Genomic DNA, 21,758 nt, shown 5'->3' with positions numbered 1-21,758 from the left:
CAAATTTGTTTATAAACCACCCTAATGAGCATAATATAAAAATTATATTAGGCAAATCAAATATGGACTAAAATATGTCATTTTTCAAATGTAACATTAATCGGAATTTTATAGCTAGAACTTCCAACTTACATTAAATGTTTCAAGTACTCTTATAGCAAGAGGTCATTCAGCTGGATAATCAAGCAGAAACAATCTTTAAGCATTCTCTTGTCATATTAGTATGCAGGCCTATTAAGTCAGAAATGCTATTTTCTCATTGAAATTTATTCCATTTCCTGAAACACTGTTCTTCTCTTACTTGTTTTCCTTCTGTTTTCTTATATTTATAATCATCAGTTTCTTTTTCCTACAGTCAGTTTCTCATTTGCAGAACAAAACTGTTGTCCATACTCTGTCCATTGTGTCATTTCTGCCTATTACTCAGATATGGGAAATGAAGATAAATTGTCCCCATTTCAGAATGGCTTGAATTTTAAGAGCTTAGCTGTTTTTTGTTACAAACTTAACTTTCGATCATTAATTATTAATAACATTCTGTAAACAGCCTACAAATTATAAATGTGATCAATAAACATTTACAGGTATTTTAGGAGAAAAGTTGAGCTTCCCTTTATGAGAGTAAAACTTTGGGAGATAACTTGTAGCCTCTATTAACCAATGAGTACAAAGTGATCTAGCTCAGAGCACTTATAAATTATGATTTTTGATGGTATTTTTACTAAAAACTTAAAAAGTTTATTAGTGCTTAAAGTTTATTAAAAAAGCACTTTAAAAGTTTATTGCAAGTAAGATTGCTTTGCATATCAAGACTCTGTTTATACTTAATACATTCACGTAGGCTACTTGAAGGACACTTTCAGTGCATGGCCCTGTATACATAATACAGCCTTTTATTGTTGACTGAGTCCAGAGCCCTGCGAATATTTTTACAGTACATTATTTTTTTAGAACCAATAAATTACTCATCTGAAGTATCCAAGTATAAACATGATGACTTTTTTCAGGCTTGACTATGATACTATTACAATGAAATATGGATTTCAGTGGTTATCTGGTTTTGATGTCTTGCAATAAATCATGATCATTTATGATTAGTTCTGAACTTCATACAATTTTTTTTCATATAGTCGGTCCTGTACTCGTAAGGCTCCTCGGAGTTATACTTTTAAAGATATAAGACAATTTCAAGATACCATTAGACTGATTTAAAATTCTTTTAACAAATTTAAATATATTTTCAGACCTTTTTTCTATTCCATATACAATTATAAAAGCTCCACAAATAGTGAACTCAAAATTCCTAAGTGCAGCGTTCCATTCTTTTCCCCGGCCTTGCGCAGCTCCGGTGCCTGGAGCGGCACCGCCATTCAGTAAGCCATTCAGATGAATCTTTGAGCTTCATTGGAATTTATCTGAGTGTGTTTAAGAATATGAATCACAAGCGTTACTAAATACAACAGCTCTCAACTAAAATATATGGTTAGTTGCACACAGTGGATTTATGGTGTGGAAGTAAAGGACAAGTTAAAAAAATCTAGTAAATTATTAAGATTTAATGTAGGATCACATTTTACCTATTTTAGGAGGATTTTTTATAAATTATTTTTTCTTGAAGAAAAATGGCTGCAAATGTAGAAGCCATTACTGATTTTTCCTGTGTGAAGATGTGTGCAAAGTGTTAAAGGTAGGCAGATAACTTGACCTCTGAGAATTCAGTGTTTCCAGTATCTCTAGGATTTTGTCTGTCGTTGGTATCAAGAAACCACCAAAGTTCTTGAAATGTTTTCTGCTTATGAAGAATAGCTTGAAGCCGGAATCATGTTCTGATACATCTTGGTATTGGTGACAGAAAATAAGCAGAACTACATAACTTCGTGTGCTGTGCTGCTGGCATACTGCAATGTGTCCCTAGCTTTCTAATACGGTACTTTTATATTTCTCCCTCTGCTTGCACCTGTTGTTCTCTGCTCATTTGCAGAACATTTTCTATTTAATGAACCACTGAAGGACTCAGGGACAGGGAGCATGTGCTTTTGTTCATAATGTATCATTGCAATTCAGTATTGAGAGCTGTTATTTATTCTGAAATTGTTACCTGGTGTTTACTCACCCTACTTGAACTAATTTCCATGGAAGCCATTAAGAGAGCTGAGTATAAACTAAGCAAGAAACTCTTAGATATAAAGGTTTGAAAAGAGCATACGGTATTTATTCTTAGCTTTAGCACTTCAGAATATACCATCAAGAGGCTGTTTTTCTGTGAAGTGACAGGTATGGACTAGTGAGTTGGAAAGGCTTCACCCAGAGACTCAGGGCTATGACTTTAACAACAGGAATTAATGTCTTCAGCAATGTCTGAGTTTTCAGACTTCTTTTAAACTCCTTCTAGAGGTTTAATAAAGGTATTTTTTTTTTATTATATCTACATTTCTGGAATCTTGTTTAGTGCTTGTTCAGGTATAACCATTTTAGACATATGTAATGTATATGTATAATATACAAATAGTATCACTCTTGCCTTTTACAAATACATAATAGCAACACAAAATAGTAGATTTTATTATCTACACCATACTGTATATTTTTCACCTTTTCTTTTCCAGGATGTATGTGATATAATATTCTTACTACACATAAAATGAGCTTACCTTTAGGCAGCAGTCTGAAAAAAAATTAAACTTCCACATCAGGCACAACTGGGAATGTATGCACATTTCTGAAATCAGCTTGGCCCACTGAACAAATGGCCATACGTTACAGACTTGAATTGACATCTAACAGATCCTCAGAAGGTAAGTCTGCTCCTGTTCTGGCTCATGTTTGTGCTTCTCTGCTTAGGTGTGCTTTCAGATTTTGACATTTTTCCAAAAGCAAGAGCAAACCTTTTTTAAGTGTAGGAAAAAAAACTATTCACACTGTTGCTACTTTTTGAAGGCACATAAAGGAGATAAAATCTTGGTCCTGGCTCTCAGTGTGAATCTCTAGTACCATAGAGGGCCCTTACTGACCTTAATATATGTTGACCCAGTAATTAATTTAGTCATGGATTATTTAATTTGTTTTGCATGTGTGCCATAACTATGTAAACATCATGATGCATTCTATAGCCTCACGTGGGATTAATATATTGATTTTTTTTTTCTTAATTTCTGGTCAGAGAAAAAGAAAAGCTGGTAAAAGCATGCAGCAGCTGGAGATGAAGTAGACCTGGCACACTCACATTCCTTAGGCTACCTGCTAGCAAACAAGAGCACTCAAAAAAATCAAAGCACCATTGAAATGGTACATATTATATGAATCTCATTATCTGTATTTATTCAGTAGGTAGCAAATATCTACTAAGACTATGTGAAGTGTGAGCTCAAGGTCATGAGCATTTCTAGTACTAAACTCTCCTCTGAGGTATTGCAATAGTTGACAAAAACTGAAGTAATCTACATGTGCTCCTCCAAAGGGAGTATTATGATTTACATGTGTTATATTTTCCAAGTGCCAACAGGATGATAAAAAAAAAAAAAGGTTTTTAGCTCTTTTCTTAACCCATCCTGGATCTCAGATGTGAGCTGCAAGAAATTTTTGATGGAAAGATAGGTTGGAGTCTGTTAGAGGTACAGATGCTGTCCTACTTGGCAACAAACATCAGGAAGGCTCATGCTGGAAAATTGAGGTCTTGGTAATACAAACCATACTATAAAATCTTCTCTTTCTAATAAATTATTGACAGTAGATTATTGTCAACTTTAAATATTTAATTTAATAAAATAATAAGCCAAAGCAAGTCACATGCTTGAGTGCTACTTTGGGGAAATATTTGCCCTGTTTATTTTGTGTGGATGAAGAAACAGGGGTGCTGTAAAATTTTTAACAGGACTTTTTAAATTAAATTTGGAAGACAAACACCTTTCTAGATTTGGATTTTTGGGAAGTTAAATCTTTGCAAACCCATGGGTTTATGACAAGTAACTACAATAAGTGTGATGGCATCATTAAGATAATTAAAAAATGCATGTTATTCTTTATAAATATCACAAACATTTCTAATCATCTGCTTGGTATATCTGCCTGAAAATGCAGCGTTAAATCCTGGAGACTCTTAAAATAGACAGAGGAAGAATTAATACACATTAAGGAAACATAGAGAAGAACTATCAATTAAAGAATGGTCCAGCTTGGTTCTACACAAGGTACTACAATTAGATTTTGCATATTCTATAAGAGAAAATATCATAGAATAATCTAAACCACATCTAAAATGTTCAATAGCTGTTATGCACTTACAACTTTAAAAGAAACATCAAATTTCTCAGGCTAGAACCACGGACAGACTTCAAGCCTACACAGGTGAAAGGCTGAATAGTTTGCCAATAATTACAGTAGACTCATCCACTCCCACTGAGTGTGTTTGACTTGGCTTCTTAGCCTGTGTCTGATATGTCACAGCTGGGTCTCTGGCGAGTCTTGTATTCCAGCTGGGAGGGAGCAAACACCAGGCTGACTGGGAAGTAGAAGCTCACAGCCTTCACAGTCTCTCAGAAGAGCTTCTTCCCTGCAGCCAGATGGTTTAACATCACAAACACTACAGTCAGGAAGCAGTTGCAGGTTGGAGGCAGTGGTCATATTGACTGTCTTTCTGCTAAGATTGGGGTCTGCTTGGACGAGTTTTCCTTCCAGTATGTTTGTTTTCTTGGTGGTTGTGCTAGGTATTCAGCAGTGGAATGTGTCAGAATCGAGAATGTAATTGCTTAATTGTGGTGGTACTTTTTCTATGCTGCCAGGAAATATGCTCCAAGTAGAAAATTATCTTTTAAATTTTTACATTGCAGCTCAAATGGGTGTGAGCTCTGCAAATGCTTATTTTCCTTATACTGTTTCTGACTCCCTCCTGAGAATGGTGCGTAGCAGGACTGATGCTATTCTTCTCCATGCTGGTAAGAGTCATCCTTTGCTTGGTTTCAGGGGGAAGTGGTCAAGCAGTGTCACTACCTCACAAAGTTAAGGGAAGTTAAGGTTAGAGGCAACGTAGAGGAGCATTCCTATTATATGACAGAATATTAAAGAATAAGGGCTAATATGTAGCTAAGAAAAATAGGCATTTGTTGTTCAGCATCTATTTCTGACCTAGCTGGATCTTTGAGATGAACTTTAAAGTAATTCCTGTTTTTCCTTGAGGATTTTTCTTGAGATTCTTTAATAAAATAAACCCTTTTTAAATAATGGTTAGTGAATAAGGTTGAAGGATAGGAGGGCTAAAAAGAGTTGAGAACTGTGGATCGCTACTTCTGCTATTGTGAAACAATACATTAAATGCAACTTTAAATTACAGTATAATTAAAAATTCAGAATTATACCAACATTACATTTTGAGCCAAACTTAGTAGTAGTGGGAAAAAAAACCTGTATGTATACTTAAAGCATTTAGGAGATTTATATTTCCCTTCTCTGTCTTTGATGTTGAATCCAGGCATATCTATAACCTAACATTTTCTGGAGTGTAAAACCTGACTCTGATTATTAGGGCAGTCATATTAAGGAAATGTAAAAGATGCTTACATTCACTGAGTTAGGAGTCGCAGACTCATAGACTCATCAAAGTTGAAAAAGACTTCTAAGATCACTGAATCCAACTATTAACCTAATGCTTCCATCTTCAACTAAACTATGTGCCCAAGTGCTACATCTACAAGTCCTTTAAATACCTTCAGCTATGGTGACTTTCCCACTTCCTAGGACATCCTGTTCCACTGCTTAACAACCTTTTTGGTGAAGAAATTTTTCTTAATAACCGGTCTGGATATCTGAACTCCTTGATCAGCTTAAGGCCACTTTTCTTGTCCTATGACTTGTTACTTAGGAAAAAAACCGAATCCCTACCTTGCTACAACCTTGCATTAATATGTAGTAGAAGTAAAGCAGTGTAAACTGTAGCTGAGAAACTGCTAAATCTGTGCTCAGTGCAATTCCCTGTGTTGAACAGAGATGCATGCAACAACACTATCATGTCAATGGAGTCACCCAGTACTCTCTGACTAGAAGGGCATCAAAACATCTGAGATGGATACTACTGGCTCTGAAAAAAAGTGATTCTTACCGCAAATTCTGAGATGACAGACAAGGAGAAAACTGTTATGTGCCTGTACAAAGGCTTCCCTAGGGACTAAGTGTTCCATGTGTCCCACAGAACTCCAAATCCATTCAGGAATTTGCTCAATCTGGGAATGTGGAAAATCAATTATTTCCATCTAGTTCTTTAAAAAAAAATACTTCATGCTTTTTATTCTTTCTATTATAAATACAACATTTAATACTACAGAAGTCTGTTGAACATGTTTAGATAAATTGGATTCTATGCTATTATAATGCTCTTAAAAACACTCCTAAGAATTACTTATGCAACACTGTCATCCAACATCACTATTTTCAGAGGAAAAATTAAAGGCCAATGTATGACAGATCAAACTGATTTGCTGCAATATCTGACTAAAAACCTACAGAGGACTGGTAAGATATTCTAGAACCCCAAATTGTAAGAAGCACCTTATCAGAATTAGAAAATGATGGGGAAGGAAGCAACTCCTGTGAAACAAAACAAGCTCTCTATATTCAGTGTTGACAGTGTGAAGGGGTGCAAAAAGCTTAATATAATTGTTTCACCTGTTTTGTCTTTTTCAAGGCTTTTATGTGTATGAAATATCTAGCTTTAGCCAATAATTTCTGTGTGTGGGATCTGTAACTGTACCATGTATGTACAGAGTGTTATCTCAATACTCTGCTAATGGAAGCCGCTAGAGAAATATTCTGTTCATGTTCCCATGTTTATCATGCTTAAAGGGTAAGAATTTTAAAATCTCTGTAAAGGAATGCAGAATTTTTTTTTTTAACATTCATAGGCTTCAGGTTCATAATATGCTCAATAATTTCTTCAATACCCAGGATAATCTCTGTGTGCTCCCCAAACATGCATGTCTGACCTCACTTATAAATATACAAGTTTTATCTTCTGTTATCATAAATATGGATGAGTATATGACTCAGTCCAATCTCTGAACAAATGTCTTCATTATTGCTTCCTGCATCTGTGGATGAATCACGGCCCTCTCTCTTCCTTTGTATTGGACAATGAAGAGTGGGAATAGCATTTATCCTGGTTAATGGTTTAAGAATAAGGAAATACTTAACTTTTGCAGAATCATGGATTTGAATTTGCTGAATCGTTTCCTTGAATAGGGTAAGGAAACACAAGCAATGCATGCAATGGCAGCCTGGAGGCTACAGCATAAGAAATCACTGTATGCATTTTATGCAGATTTCTGTATCTAGGTAGTTTGAATAGTATTACCTGATACTTACATGTAACAAAATAACAATGATAAGTGATGTAATATCTGTCTTTTTAATGTTATTGGCATGATACAACCATGCAAATCAAGAAGAGAAATTCTTCGGTAACTTTATACTTGAAATTCTTTGTCTTTTACAAATTACTTTGGAAATATTCCAATTTGAAAGTTTCATGGCAGACTGGGTTTGGTCCAGTCAAACTTGTTCTGAAGTTTGATCTGCTGTAGCAGACCATTTTCAGCACTCTATGAACCCAGTCTTTATCAAGATATTACCCAGCAGTAATTGTATGAGAAGTATTTGTGTATGTAATTGTACATGCCTATCTATAATGGTATTTCTGTTCTAAGCACAAGTCAGCTGAAGAGTTAAAGTGTTTCTAAATACTTCACAGAGAATTGTGTTCTTTGTCTATTGGAAATCTATTCTGTGTGATTTCCTTAGTGCCACTCACTCCCTGTTTCCTCTTAGATAACCATCCTCTGCCTGTGGTGCAGGAAAAGTATTTTAATTGAGTTTCAAATGCATCTGTTGGCTGATAATCCTAGATATATGGCCTAAAGAAGCATTTTCAGATGAATAGTTCTATTGTTAAAACCAGTTTTATGCTGCTTCAGATCCCATCTTTCAGATTGGAAAAAAAAAAATAAAATAAATCTATGATTCACCTGGATTTGTGAATGAACGAACTTTGAATTACTTTGGAAATCATCCTGCTTATAATCAGTTGAAAGTTCAGTGTACAGAGCAATGCTGCAAAACCCAGCTCTCCGAGATCAATATATTGCCATTAATCAGCACTAGATCATATGCTTCAGAGAATGGAACATATTTCAAGTAAGACAAGGTCTGTCAAGTAATGATGAAATTGTAGATGGATATAATAGTAAGTAGGTATTTTGGAACAAAATTTTTATTTATATTGTTGAAAGGTGCACAGAGTCATTAATCTGCACTAGCACTGGGTTACTGCAATACCTGTTCCCCCGTACCACTATTAGAAAAGGGGGTGTTTTTGCCAATCATATCTAATGTCACATAGGACAATTCATTGTCTATCTCCAGGCAATTTAATTATGAACATACCTTAATTTCAGTAGTCATAATAAGATCAATTGATAATCATAGACTGGTCATAATTATTTCTAAATAATTCTCATTTAAATTAAAAATTCATTAAGCTGACATAGATAGGAACTTTGTGTGAAGTACTTACTTTTGCTTAATAATGAATCAAATCCTTTGATTTTGAGAAAGACTCAACAATTATTTCAGAAATTACATGTTTCCTTGTACAGAACATGTTATCAAAAAAAAAACTGTCAGCAAAGTGGTAGGTATTCATAACCTCAAGTAGACATTTACAGAAAAGGTACCTGTGATTTTTCCAGAAGAAAAATGTATTTGAGAGAGGAGAATGGAAAACAGAAATAAATCTAGATTGTCTTTGGTCCCAGTCTATGTTTAAACAGTATCCCTGACATAAGGACAATCATTAAAGACACATAATTGAAAACATTTTTGATAATACATTATGTTATGCTTAATTACTTTGCCTTACATTATGTTACATGCTTGCCATGCCCCATTAGAGCAGCATTTATTTGTTTAAGCTCGAGACAAAAGCATAACCTTTCAACTAAAGAAGCTATCAAAAATACATATGTTTTTTTGGCATAGGTATATTTCTTAATGAAAGTGTCTGCTCACATAAACAGATGTAGCAGTGAAAAAAACTATTACAGAGAGAGCTTCTAGTCAAACAAATATTTCAGGAATCAAAACATCTAAACATGTTGAAGGGCAACTCGATTTCTGGAACTAGATAGGAAAATGTACAGATAGATTATGTTGGTTTAGAAATTAAATTGCCTGAAGAACTTCTGGAAGGTTTCTAATGAGTGAGACAGTATTGCATGCTCTTTGATTTAATTCAAGCAGGCAGAAGTAGCTATCTGTAAGTGTTTATATAGAGAATATTATTACTATATGCTCTGGAGACAAACTGAAAGTACAAGGATCAATTCTGTATTGATATATTCAAAGGATGTCTAGTAATTACCCTTTTTTCAATAGCAACATAATTATTTCTTCATGTTGAGAATAGTATTTCTCTTAATCTTATAATGAAACTTGGTCTAAGGATGAGATTATAAATCTGGTTGCATGTGATTTAGAACATTATAATGTCATTCATAAATTCACAGAATGAAAAGTTGAGCTTAGGCAGAAGCCTTCAGAGGGAGTAGATTTTGGGCAGGAAATGTCTTTTCCTATTTCTGAGAATTTCTGGAGGTAAAAAGAAATCCTTTAAAAATTTAAACTGAAAAATCAAAGAAATATTTCAATAAGAATAGTAAAATTAAGGACCCCTTTCAATAAAATATTCTTTGAATCAATTTGAATTTCAATGTATAAATTCTGTACGGTTACCACAAAATATACAATAAACTGTAGATCTTAAAATATTAACTTTCCTCTATGTTCTGTGCTTTTAAGACACATTGGATTTACTTTGAACTTATACTTAAATCAATAATAATAGAAGTAAAAATAATGGTAACTGGGAAATGAGAATGGATTGAAGAATGAAAAGGTCCAGGTAAAATGATAATGCAGATAGTGATTAATCATTTCTCCTTTCCAAATTGGTAATTCTCTCTCTTTTTCCAAAAGCACTATTGCCTGAATGAGACCCTTTGTTCATAGACTTGCAGAAAGGTTAAGTTTGGGAGGTGCTCATCTGGTCCAAACTCCTCTCTCAAGCTACCCAGAACAAGCTACCTAGAACCATGTCCATATGCTCTGTCATCCTTACAATAAAAAGTGTTTCTTGAGGTTCTTTCTGTGTTTCAGTCTGTGTCCATTTCCTCTGACCCTGTCACTGAGCACCACTGAAAAGAGGCTCTGTTCTATCTAAACCTTCCCTTCTGGTATTTATACACATGGATGAGATTCCTCCAAGCCTTCTCTTCTTCGTGATGAACAGTCCTAATTCTCTCAGCCTTTCTTCATAGATTAGATACTCCGGGAACTTTTTTTAGCGGGTCTTTACTGGATTTTGTCTGATATGTTTCTTTTTTCCTGGAGAGCCCAGAACTGGATGCAGTAGTCCTGGTGCAAAGTTATTAATAGCCATTTCATTTTCACAGTTACAAATGCTACAGGAGAAGAACATGTCTGACAGAAGTTTCAGATTTTCTACCACTAGCAGCTCATCCAACAGCCATCGGTTTGTACCATCTCACCTTTTTCTGTTCAGAAATGAAATGGACATGAAGCAGTGGAACAGGAGAGGTGAAGCATCCAGTGTCAGACATGTATGCTAGAGGAGCATTTTCAGAGCTGGTACATCAGTAGTCTCATAACCTGCCTGGCCAGCACAACAAATCTTGCATTGTCCTGTGCTGCTTAGACTGGCTGACTGCACAACTGGATCTGAAAACATTTTGTAGTTGGAAAAGGAAAGGTCACAAAGATATTTTCATAGTCTATTACATCGACCTGAACAAAATGTAGAAGTATATTGATGGAAGCAGTTAAGGAGACTAATCCTTTAAATTGGAAAGGTGTAAGTGCCCTTGGTTTACTAGGACAAAGAAGCAAAGTTTTTCTTCCATGTTAATGAGAAAGATGAAAAGAAATATTTAGAAACAATGGAAATTTGTGAGGAATCAAAATCATCAAATCCAGGCCCTGTTCCTGCTTGCAACCATGCAAAACAATTATTTCAGAAACTTACTTCTTTTTAAGGTTAAACAACTTAGTTTTCTTGCACTTGGAAGATAATAGTAGAAGAATTTTCAACTTATTTATCATCAGCTTTAGCTATTGCTTCATAAAAAGAAACTCATAGATTTCCTTAATGTAAAGAGCTATCTTGTCCCCAAGTACTCCTACGCTATACTTTGTGAACTAGTTGCTATATAAGTTAGATTTCTGTTCTTCTTATCAACCTAGCAACATCTATTGCAAATTTAGCTCATCTTTCTTGATCATCAGTGATCATAATTTATACATGATATTGAAATTAACAGAAATAGACAGGCCTGAAACTGGAATGTTTGGGAGAGAAATTCTGAATAAAGCTCTTAGCATACATATAAGAATAGATTATTTTTTCTGAAAAATCAGAGGCGCCAGCTTTTACAATAAAAGAATTGCGTCATTATTTGTTCTCTCTTCAGCTATAGAGAGCATATGGAATAACTGTGACTAAGACCTAGGCAATTACTGAGAGGCAAATTAGATGGTAGAAGGGTATCAAAGGAAGATCATGGTTGTAATAAAACCAGCTTCTGTAAGTTTAATAATGCAGAAGTGCATCACATGATCATAAGAATGGTGAGGACATTGGCACAGGATGGCACAGTCTGTCAATAGCTCTTAACGAGCTCAGCACAGGTGCTGTTAAGTTGCACATTGTTACAATAAAGAAAAAAAGATACTTAAAACTATTTAACTTTTTGACATTCAAGCTGTTAAAGATGATTAAATATAATGTAGCAACAGCTATAGGGCATGTAGAGATCATAAAAAGATGAAAGAGGCATAGTGTGATGGCCCAACAGTGCATCAGCAGTAATGGCAGAACAGTAATAGTCTATATATTCTTCATGCAGCTCCCATGCTGCTCAAAACCCTCTCTCTCATGGACTAGATTAATGAAACGGAGAAGAACTTTATAAAGGCAGTCCTTTGCTGCTAAAAACTGTTAACTATCTAATCTTTCTGTGACACTAATGCTACCTTTTTACACTGTAAATTCTTTCCTAGAATTCTTCATTTTCTGTGTACTTGACCTTGATTATTATAAATTACTTGTGCTCTTTACCTGGTAATTTTGTTTAAACCCAACTGCTTATTCTTCTGTAAGATGACACGGAAAAAAAAAAAAAAAACACATACAAAACAAAACAGTCTGTATAGGTTCACAGACTCTACCATGAGCAGTTTTTATGACAGCAGTGAAATTACTAGTATGAAGGCACTCAAGAATCTAAGTTTTGCAGTCCTGGCTGTAAATTCTTGTAATATTAAATCTCACTAAATACAGAAGGCATTTAAGGGATTGACCTTAAGAATAAAAATAGAGAGCCAGAATTGTCTTCCGTGAAGAACTGTATGTCAGCATTTTGTTTTCACTTAATTCTCTCCTAGAGTCAGCATTTTTTCAACCATTTTTTTAATGGAGATCATAACTGATAGAAGATTCTTCATTTCATGTGCTCTGTCCAACCTTCTCTATTCTAGTATTTCACTTTCATATAAAAGCCCTGTGTACATGCATATTTTCTTAGGGAAACAAGTATCTTGGTTCTTTATGAGGACTCACATGTATTGTACATTACTGGGACTACAGGAATGCACCACTGTGCCTGGATGCTTTAAAAATAATATCTCTGTCCTAGACAGGACAGGGACAAATGAGTAACTGATTGTCAGCCTGCACTTAGGAGTTTTGAGACTGATAAAAAGAGCTACACAGGAAGAAGAGTGTCCAAAGAATATAGCAAAATAGGAACAAGGGAAAAGAAAGAGCAGTATGATTCTTTGCACAATGATACATTGCCGAAAGATAAACAGGGGTACAAAATTTAAGGATATTCCTTTGGATAAAAATTCAGAGCTTTTTATTCAGTTTTTTTTAATTTACTATTTCCATCTTTTTTTTTTTTCTTTGTTTCAGACACGTATCCCTGAGTGCCCACTTTTTTACTGTAGCTGAAACAACTGGATATGGTTCTGAGAAGTGGAAATGTATGAAGGCATTAAAGGAAGACAGCCAAAGCTTCTTGTCAGACAGGCCCCCAGTCGAGCCATGTCAGCCAATACTGACAGAACAGAGTAACTCATTCAAATATCTCAATTAGAATTTACTCTAAAGTCAGTGTGTAAAATAGCAAATGCATTTTAGATTCCAGGCCTAACTGTGCATTTGCAAACATGGAGTGGTTATTGACGGCTGGTTTTGACGAGAAATTATGTTTTCCACAAATTTTTATATGTGTGTTGTACATGTTTGATCAGGTAAATTTTACAGCTCCTGGGTGAAATCTCTGTGTAAAAAAGAATAGCACAACAGCATCCTGTTTTGGTACCTGAAATCAAAGGATGTTATTGCAATTTGGCAAGAAATCAAAGGTTTGGACTTTGTTCCAAATCCTCCAAACTGGGGATACTTTCGGATTTGAGGAAGGTCTTATTCAATAGGTTACTGAAGAGTGGATTATGGTTTAGGGTGGGGGCATAAAGGGTATAAATATTTTGGGAAAAGCTTAGGTTTTACTTTGCATTAGAATAAAAGAAAAAGAAAAAAAAAACAACTGAGGGGAAGTTCTGCAGGAAAAAAAAAATTGCTTTTGTGGGGTTTTATCCCCCAAAACCTCTTTTTTCACCATTTTGGTTTTATTTTTTTTTCCCAGACAGTATTATTTTGAATTTAGAAAAAATAATCTTTGAAACACAAGTGAGGACAAGGTGCACAAGCATAATTCTAAGGCTATATTAATCATTATTCATGCAAGTGAAGTTGTCGTAATTACTTTCAGACTTGATTGCTGCTCCTAGAAATCCATCTTTTGATAGAGAAAAGGGTGGGAGATTCAGTACTTTTTAGTCTATTCCTAATACTGTTGGAGTGTTTTGGGGTTGCCATAAAATCCTTTCAGTGTGCCCTGACGAAAATATTATGGAAGGATCATACCTGGAGAATTCTGTGTTGAAGGTTGAGATGAGTTTTAGGCTCAAGAATATATACATGGATTTTCTTTACTAAGTTATGAATAAAATGTATCCATCCAAACATTACTACTTTTATACTAGTACATAAAAATTTTGGCTGAGAAGTTACAAAAGAAGTTAATTATTTATTCTGAGTTACTGTAATTTTAAGATATTCAGGTATTATTTGAAATAATTTCTCAGTGCCTGCTGATATTTATAATAGAATAACCCCAGTATTCAAAATTAATGCTTACTGTGTCTCTCTCCCTTCTTCTCTCTTCCCCCCTTTCTCCACATTTCTCTGTATTTATATTATAATTACTACTAATGCAGGCTTTATTCTGAATGATAGTTTTAGACAGAAAACTGTGAAAAAAATACAATTTTATATTTTTTTTCCAGTATTGATCAATAAAACCAGGTTAGGAATTCACAGAGATTCTTTCTTTCTTACAAGAAGAATTATTTAAAACCAATTGGAAACAAAGTTATGATTTCAGCTGAGACTGGAACTTGAACTTCTGGAGTTATCAATATTTTACATTGGTTCATTTTTGCGTTATCTCCTATATTTCATGTAGCAATTTTTATTGTTAAGTAAACTGCCAAATAAACTTTTACTTTAGTAAAAATGATTTCTGAGCTTGCCAAGACAAATGTATCAGCTGCAGAACACAGAGACTGGCCAGAACTGAACAATAACTTTTTCATGTCTCAGTCATAATGCCACTCTCTTTTGTCTACAGTTCCAAATGTACCTATTTTTTAGATTTACATTCTTATTAACTTTTTACATTAAAACCTGAAGTTTATTATCCTTTCTACAAACAATTGAAGCAGTAGGTTGACCAGCTAAAGAGATAAGCAGAAGTTTATTTTGACAGTGCAATTTTTACTATTGGTGTTGTGTTAAATTTGCTTTGTTGCATTTTTGTGTTAGAAGGCTATCAGTGTGTAGCTGTGAGATACTGTCCTGCATTTCAAATAGATATACTGTGTGAAATGAATGTGGATTATGTGCAGAAAGCCAGCCTCTAAGACTGGAACTACTCTTAGTCTGTGCGTTCAAGAGCAAATGTGCATATCATATAAAAAAATTCAGAACAGAGTGTTACTATTTCATCAGCTGCCACAATAGTAAATTATTACAGATATTTCACACAGGAGGACATGCTGCTGATCTGTGCAAACTTCTGACTGCAGTGAATTCAGTGAATTCTCTGTTTTGTTTAGAGCACAAGAGCATTTTTTGTGACAGAGTAGCTGTGTCTGTGTTCAACTGAGATGGTGAGTAATTATTACCATGCAAGAAGAAAACTACATTGTTATTACACAATGGAGATGGGGGGGTCTGGGGGGAATGAGGGTTAGGAGAAATAAATTGCCATGAAATGTGAAGAGCTTGAAGAATATATGTTGCAGCTTCATTTGACAAGGGACATTTGTCAAACTGTCAATTTTACTGATTAACCAAACAACCTCTCAGTGTCACTTTTTACTTTTCCTTTTAGTATAAATTAGTATTTTAAGTAACATTTTTAACAAATTCCCTCTGTTAAAGGGTTTGCATTGAAGTAAATTTAAAAAAAAAACAAATAAACTAGTCAACCCAGGTATTATTCAAGACCTGTTTACACACATTCCTGGATGTTATTTTTCTTCAGGATTAAGAGCTGCTTCAGTTTGCACTCAAACTGCAGCAAGCACACTCAGGCTGTCATACTGCAGAATTTAAATATGAGATATAGAAACATATAGAAATGCAAAATAGATAACACAGATGTAATTTACATTAAATATTTATGAATCTTATTGCCTCTTCTTGTTAATGCCCCATTGGCTGTCATTCCATAGAGAATAAAGGTAGACACCATATTTTCAGAGCTGCTAGTTTGTTATCAGGCTTAATGTCAAGATAAATAGAGCCTGATCATGGAATGCTATACTTCAACGGCTCAATAACTTAATTTTTTTCCCATTAGATTTCAACACACTTATGCAAAAAATAGCCCTTTATTCCATTACTTGAGCTTTTGTCACTTACCTCTGTGACAAGGCTGTTGGACAACGACAAGTCCAACGAGCCAGCAGCTACCCAGAAGCTTCTACTAACAGCCAACTACACTAATGCCTGCACTAACGAGTAATGCAATAAACCACATTCCATAGCCCTTTTAGGAATTTTTAATACCTATTTTAGAGACATAGCAGTGACAGACAATATAGGTCATTTCAGAAAGCAAGTCTGAAGTCATCTTGATAGTGTTTTAAAATTTGTTGATCTCAAAGCCTGTGGATATTTCTGAACTAAAGTCAGCATTTCTTTTCATTCTGTATCTGTGCTGATAGACAGGAACTTTTCCTGCAGGCTGGGATATCTGCACTGATACAAATTTTATAATATGTCTGGTGGGTCATCATAATTGTGACAGCTATAATGTGCAGCCCCCCTTTGGTAAGCCATGCAACCCTCCAGCAACTACAGTAGTAATGAGAAAAATAAACAGGAAGGAGTCACTTTCATAACATCCCCAAAAAGTTTGACTTCTAGTGTCGTTAAATGGCCTAAAACCAGTAAGATATCCATAAAATAGAAGCCCCAGGTCATGAGCATGCGACTAGTGTACAGGCATCTAACTAGTGTTCGTGTCAAATGGAGTTAGCTGCCAAAAACAAACATCTGGGAAAATGTTAGTTGTTACTGTTGTGAGCTACTTGAACTATGAAAGTTTATGAAGAGTCGCTATTGAGAGGCACATCAGGTCTGTGGATTAGAGAAATGAGAATTAGCACACCTCTAAGCAGCTCAAATTTATCCCATCCTAAACTTACTCAAAGTTGTAAGAATATATTCTCATCCAGCACACTACAGAGAAAATCAATCATAAAATTACTTAAAAGCTTATAGCTTTAAGGGGTTTCTCAGCCTCAAGGCCCCTTTGTGTCGAGGCAACAAAATGTCTTCTAGTAAATATTTTACTAGCACACTATGTGAAGTTTTATTTTTTGTCATGAACAAAGCACAACCTTAATTTCTCAAAAGGAATCATAATTCTCTTGTTTACATTTCTGTCACTCAAAAAAAAAGTTTTGCCTTCCTGCTCTATTTTGTATTAAGAACAAATTGTAATAAATACAATTCCCTACTGATTTTTTCCCCTTTTTCCTCAATTCTTTCTTGCTTAAAATGCCTGTCAGTACTTTTAACAGTTCCTTGTATCTCCAACAAGACTGGCCTTAGGCTGTAGCTTGACAGAGACACCCAGGATACCTCTGTCACTTCATAGGTGGCAGCTGTCACCATCCCAATACTCCTTTTGCTAGGAAATGTGTGTAGCTACTTGGACTTCCTCTAGCTGTTGTAAAGGCATACAACCAAGGATGTCTCAACATTGTGCTATTACATGATCCAGCTTTTTCACAGCTTAGAAATAACATGAAGAGTTGGTCCTAGAGTTACAGCAAATTTGGTACTTAAGTTTATGGTGCTTTTAATAAAAAACTTGATTTTTTTACTATGCAGTTGTTAACATGGGATAAAATAGAAAAAGGATGCAAAATATTGTGTTTAAAAGGAAATGGAAAATTCCATATATACTACCTCCTTTTCCTCACAGCCACTCTTACCTATATATCTACATTCCTGGAATGACTCACTATGTCATCAAACTTCACAAAAAAAAACAGCAAGGATTTTTTGAAGACAATTCATCTAGCCACCTACTCCAGCATTAAGAATTTCAAAAACACACATGCTAACATACAGCAATTTCTCTGAGACAATGATCAATGTCCCATCAATATTTTAAGCAAGGAATCTCTCTCAAAAATATTAAAAATTTACAGAAAAAAATAACCTTCCTAAATCAGCTTTCTGGACCAAAGTATGGGAGGTCATTTGAAAAGAGACTATAGACTTAAAATTTTTCCCACTATTTGTGACACAAGCAAAGCTGGCAGTGCTGGGAGATTGGTTGTTGCCCTTATAACAATGTTACATAAGGAGTCCCTATTTGCTTACTCTCCCACCAATGAAATTAACTATGGGGATTTTAAAAAGTGTAATTTTTTGGGATACACTTCAAATTTGAAACCATGACAGTACTAATGGTCCTTAGACTCTGTTCAGAGCTGTTTTATGGAAGAAATTTTAAAATTTCCATCAGTAATTTTATGAACACATGTGTTTCAATATGACACTTTATTTTCTTTGTTTTTCTATTACAGAAGTTTATATTTGTCAACATCAATCCTAAAGGCAAGTCTGTTATTGACAAAGAGATGGCTTAAGGTCCTTGAGATCCCTTCTACCTCCTGAGAGTCTACCAAACAGCCAAATTACCTTCTTGCCCGTGTTACCCTGTAATATAAAATTTCTTACTGTTTCAGTTTAAGTGGGTTCCAAATTCTAATCACTTACTCTTATTTTAAATAAAGACTTTCTAAAATATTATTTTAATTGAAAACTAAAGCTGAAGCCCAGACCTCTGAGTCCTTCTGAGATGAGACTGGATACAAAGGCTCCTGCCTCCATTCCAGCTCTTCTGCATTCAGGCTTGGCATACAGTTACTGTTACCACTCTTTCTTTATTTAAGAACATTGAGATATTATTTAAAAGCCAATAAAATCTACAAAGAAAAATCCATATTTGTCCATCCATGCATTTGGTAAGCACAATGACAAACTAGTTGATTTGATACCATGGGACAAGAGTAAAGTCAAAGACTTGCCAGTGGGATGTTTGCACATAACAGATTATACTAATTACCTTGTAGGGACAAATTTAAATTCTAAGTATTAACTCTTGTTAATCCCAGGTGGAAAAGATAAAACATTTCTATAAAGAAAGAAGTAAGAGTAAGTAGGTTGCACAGAGAAGCACTGGATTTTAACACTTATCATATGTTTACAGAACTGTATCCTCCAGGGCTGTATATCCCCATATATAGGTAACTAAAATAATTGTTCAATGACCTCATTCTATGGGTAATGGCTTTCAGTAGACACCTGGTACTTCCGTGGATGTTGTTGTGGTGTGATGCCACAGATACTGTATGCTGCTGCAAAATCATCCCCTCAGTTTTAATGAAGGCCTTAGAAAATCACCCCATTGAACAGCTTCAGGGCCCCCCACCTCCCAGATTCACAACCCATAATGACTTATAAACTACTTGGAGGCTAAAAAACTTGATTCCAAAAAGAAAAGAACACTATGACCTGAGCTGCCATGTATTCTCAATTCCATCACGCTACTGAGATTTTAAATATAAGTAAGCCGACACGATAGCAGGCAGAATCTCAGGACCAGATCTTTGGCCTTCAGCTATATGGAAGACTAATTAAACCCACAATAGTTTAGAGCATCTCAAGTTTTGGCTCATTGCCATTTTCAGAGTCAGGAAACAAAATCTAATGCCTTATGGATTCCGTCTTCTTTCTCCAGTTCCCGTGTCTGTCAAAGTCTTGGATCATCTGAATTTACTATCCTTGCTTGTGTTGGCTTTTTCCTTTAAGTCTTTAACTGGCTTTTGTCTTGAGACCTTGCAAAGCACTTTAAAATCTGTTGTATAAGCCCTCTTTTTAGGTGTTTGGAAAAAGAGTTTTAGTTTGGTAGAATTGTGCAGTGGACTGAGCAACTGAATGTGGCTTTCTTTGTAGCAATACTAGGAGAATGGAAAAAAGAAAAAGAACAAGGAGGGCAGGAGAAAAGAATACTGTTAAGTTAGGAAATAAGAGAAAAGACAACAAAAAATTTTCAGCTATAAGAATGAGGAAATTTACATGATGTATTTATGGACTTGCAATATTATGCATCTATATACTCCTCATTTACTCTACTCCTTTCAGCTGGCCTTGTTTGACCTATGACTTTCACTTCTCATGCAATCTGTATAATTTCTTTAATTAGATACACTGAGGTCAAAGGCTTAGGCTTTTAAAGGATTAGACACTTATATAGATAGTGGTAACAACCCTAGTTGCATTAGGTAAGATTAATCACTTTTTCTGGAGACATAAGCTTCATATTTTATGGAACAAGTGAAGTTCAACTGAAAGAAGACTAAAACTTCCCAAAAAGCAAATTTCTTCACAATTGTTCAGTAAGAGATTCTTTTGCTTTCTTTAAAGTATGATGTTAGATTGCATTGCAGATTGACTCCAGACCCCAGACTCCGTGGATCTTAAGTGTTTGATCCTATATTCCAAATACAAATGAGAACCACTTTGACTAACACTAACTTGTTTTAGTTCTTGATCTCTCAAAACTTTGTGATTTCTTTTTTTCCTGCACTACAGCTAATTAAGGGTTTAAGATCCATTGCCAGAAATGTATTACTATTTCAGTGCCTAACAGTGTTACACTGGTAGTAATAATTAAAAAGTATAAGCATGATATTAAAGCCCATAAATGGTAAGTCTACTTATAAACTCAGGTGTATAATGTGAGTTTTTAAATATATTTACCATACTAATAGGTATTATTAACAATTTTAGTAAATTTAAAGTGGAATTAATATACGTTAATTATGTTAGCCATGCTAGTTTTTGAAAAAATGTTAAAAGTCACCTATTTTTTCTCTATCCACCTCCTCCTAAAACCTTCCTTTTGCCAGCATGTCATCAGGCACAGCATTGCCAGCTGGTCAAGGGAGGGAAGGGATTGTCCCTCTCTGCTTTGCCCTGGTGCAGCCTCACCTTGAATATTGTGTGCAGTTTTGGCCACTGCAATGCAAGAAAGGCATTAAACTATTAGGAGGGCTACAAAGATGGTGAAGGACCTTGAAGGAAAATCATGTAAGAAGTGGCTGAGGTCACCTGTTCTGCTCAGTCTGGAGAAGAGGAGGCTGATGGGAGACCTCATTGCAGTTACAGCTTCCTCTTGAGGAGAAGAGGAAGGGCAGGCACTGATTTCTTCTCTGTGGTGACCAGTAGCAGAACTTGAGGGAATGCCCTGAATTTGTGTCAGGGGAGGCTTAGATTAGATATTAGAAAACAGTTCTTCACCCAGAGGGTGGTTGGGCACTAGAACAGGGTCCCCAGGGAAGTGGTCACAGCACCAAGCCTGAGTTCAAGTGTTTGGACAATACCCTCAGGCACACAGTGTGACTCTTGGGGATGGTGCTGTGAGGATCAGGAGTTTGACTTGATGACCTTTGTGTGTCCCTTCTAACTCAGCATATTCTGTCATTCTGTGATCATCTGTTATGTAGTTCTTTTCTGCACTGTTCAGATTTTATTGTTAGTGCTTACCCTTGTGGCTTTCTCAACTAATATCTTTGGAATAGATTGCAATTATAAAGCATAGGAGAAAAGATCACTTTATAAATCTGTAGTCTGTACCAATCTCAGCACCGATTTCTTTTCTCCTAAATTTCAAGTACATTGCCATGACTTGGTCAACAGTTTATGTGTAAAATATTTTATGCGCACAGTCAATCCCTTATATCACTTACTAAGATTTTAAAGTTTAGCATGCTATCAATTACCAAGAATTGGCTGTGGCAAGAAATCTCTCAAGCTCTAAGAGTAACCCTGGGAGGTATCCCTGCTCAAGGGGAGAGCCTGGTGTGCAGCCCACTACCATGCCAGAGAGCCCAGTGGGCCCTGGGCTGTCTGCTGTTTATGGAGTAAAATGATTGACTTAGAGTCATATTTGAATACCAGCACGGCATCTGAGTCACTGCTGCCG

This window comes from Anomalospiza imberbis, chromosome 4 (genome assembly GCF_031753505.1).
Source record: "Anomalospiza imberbis isolate Cuckoo-Finch-1a 21T00152 chromosome 4, ASM3175350v1, whole genome shotgun sequence".
Classification (NCBI taxonomy): Eukaryota; Metazoa; Chordata; class Aves; order Passeriformes; family Viduidae; genus Anomalospiza; species Anomalospiza imberbis.
This window is presented reverse-complemented; position numbering follows the sequence as displayed.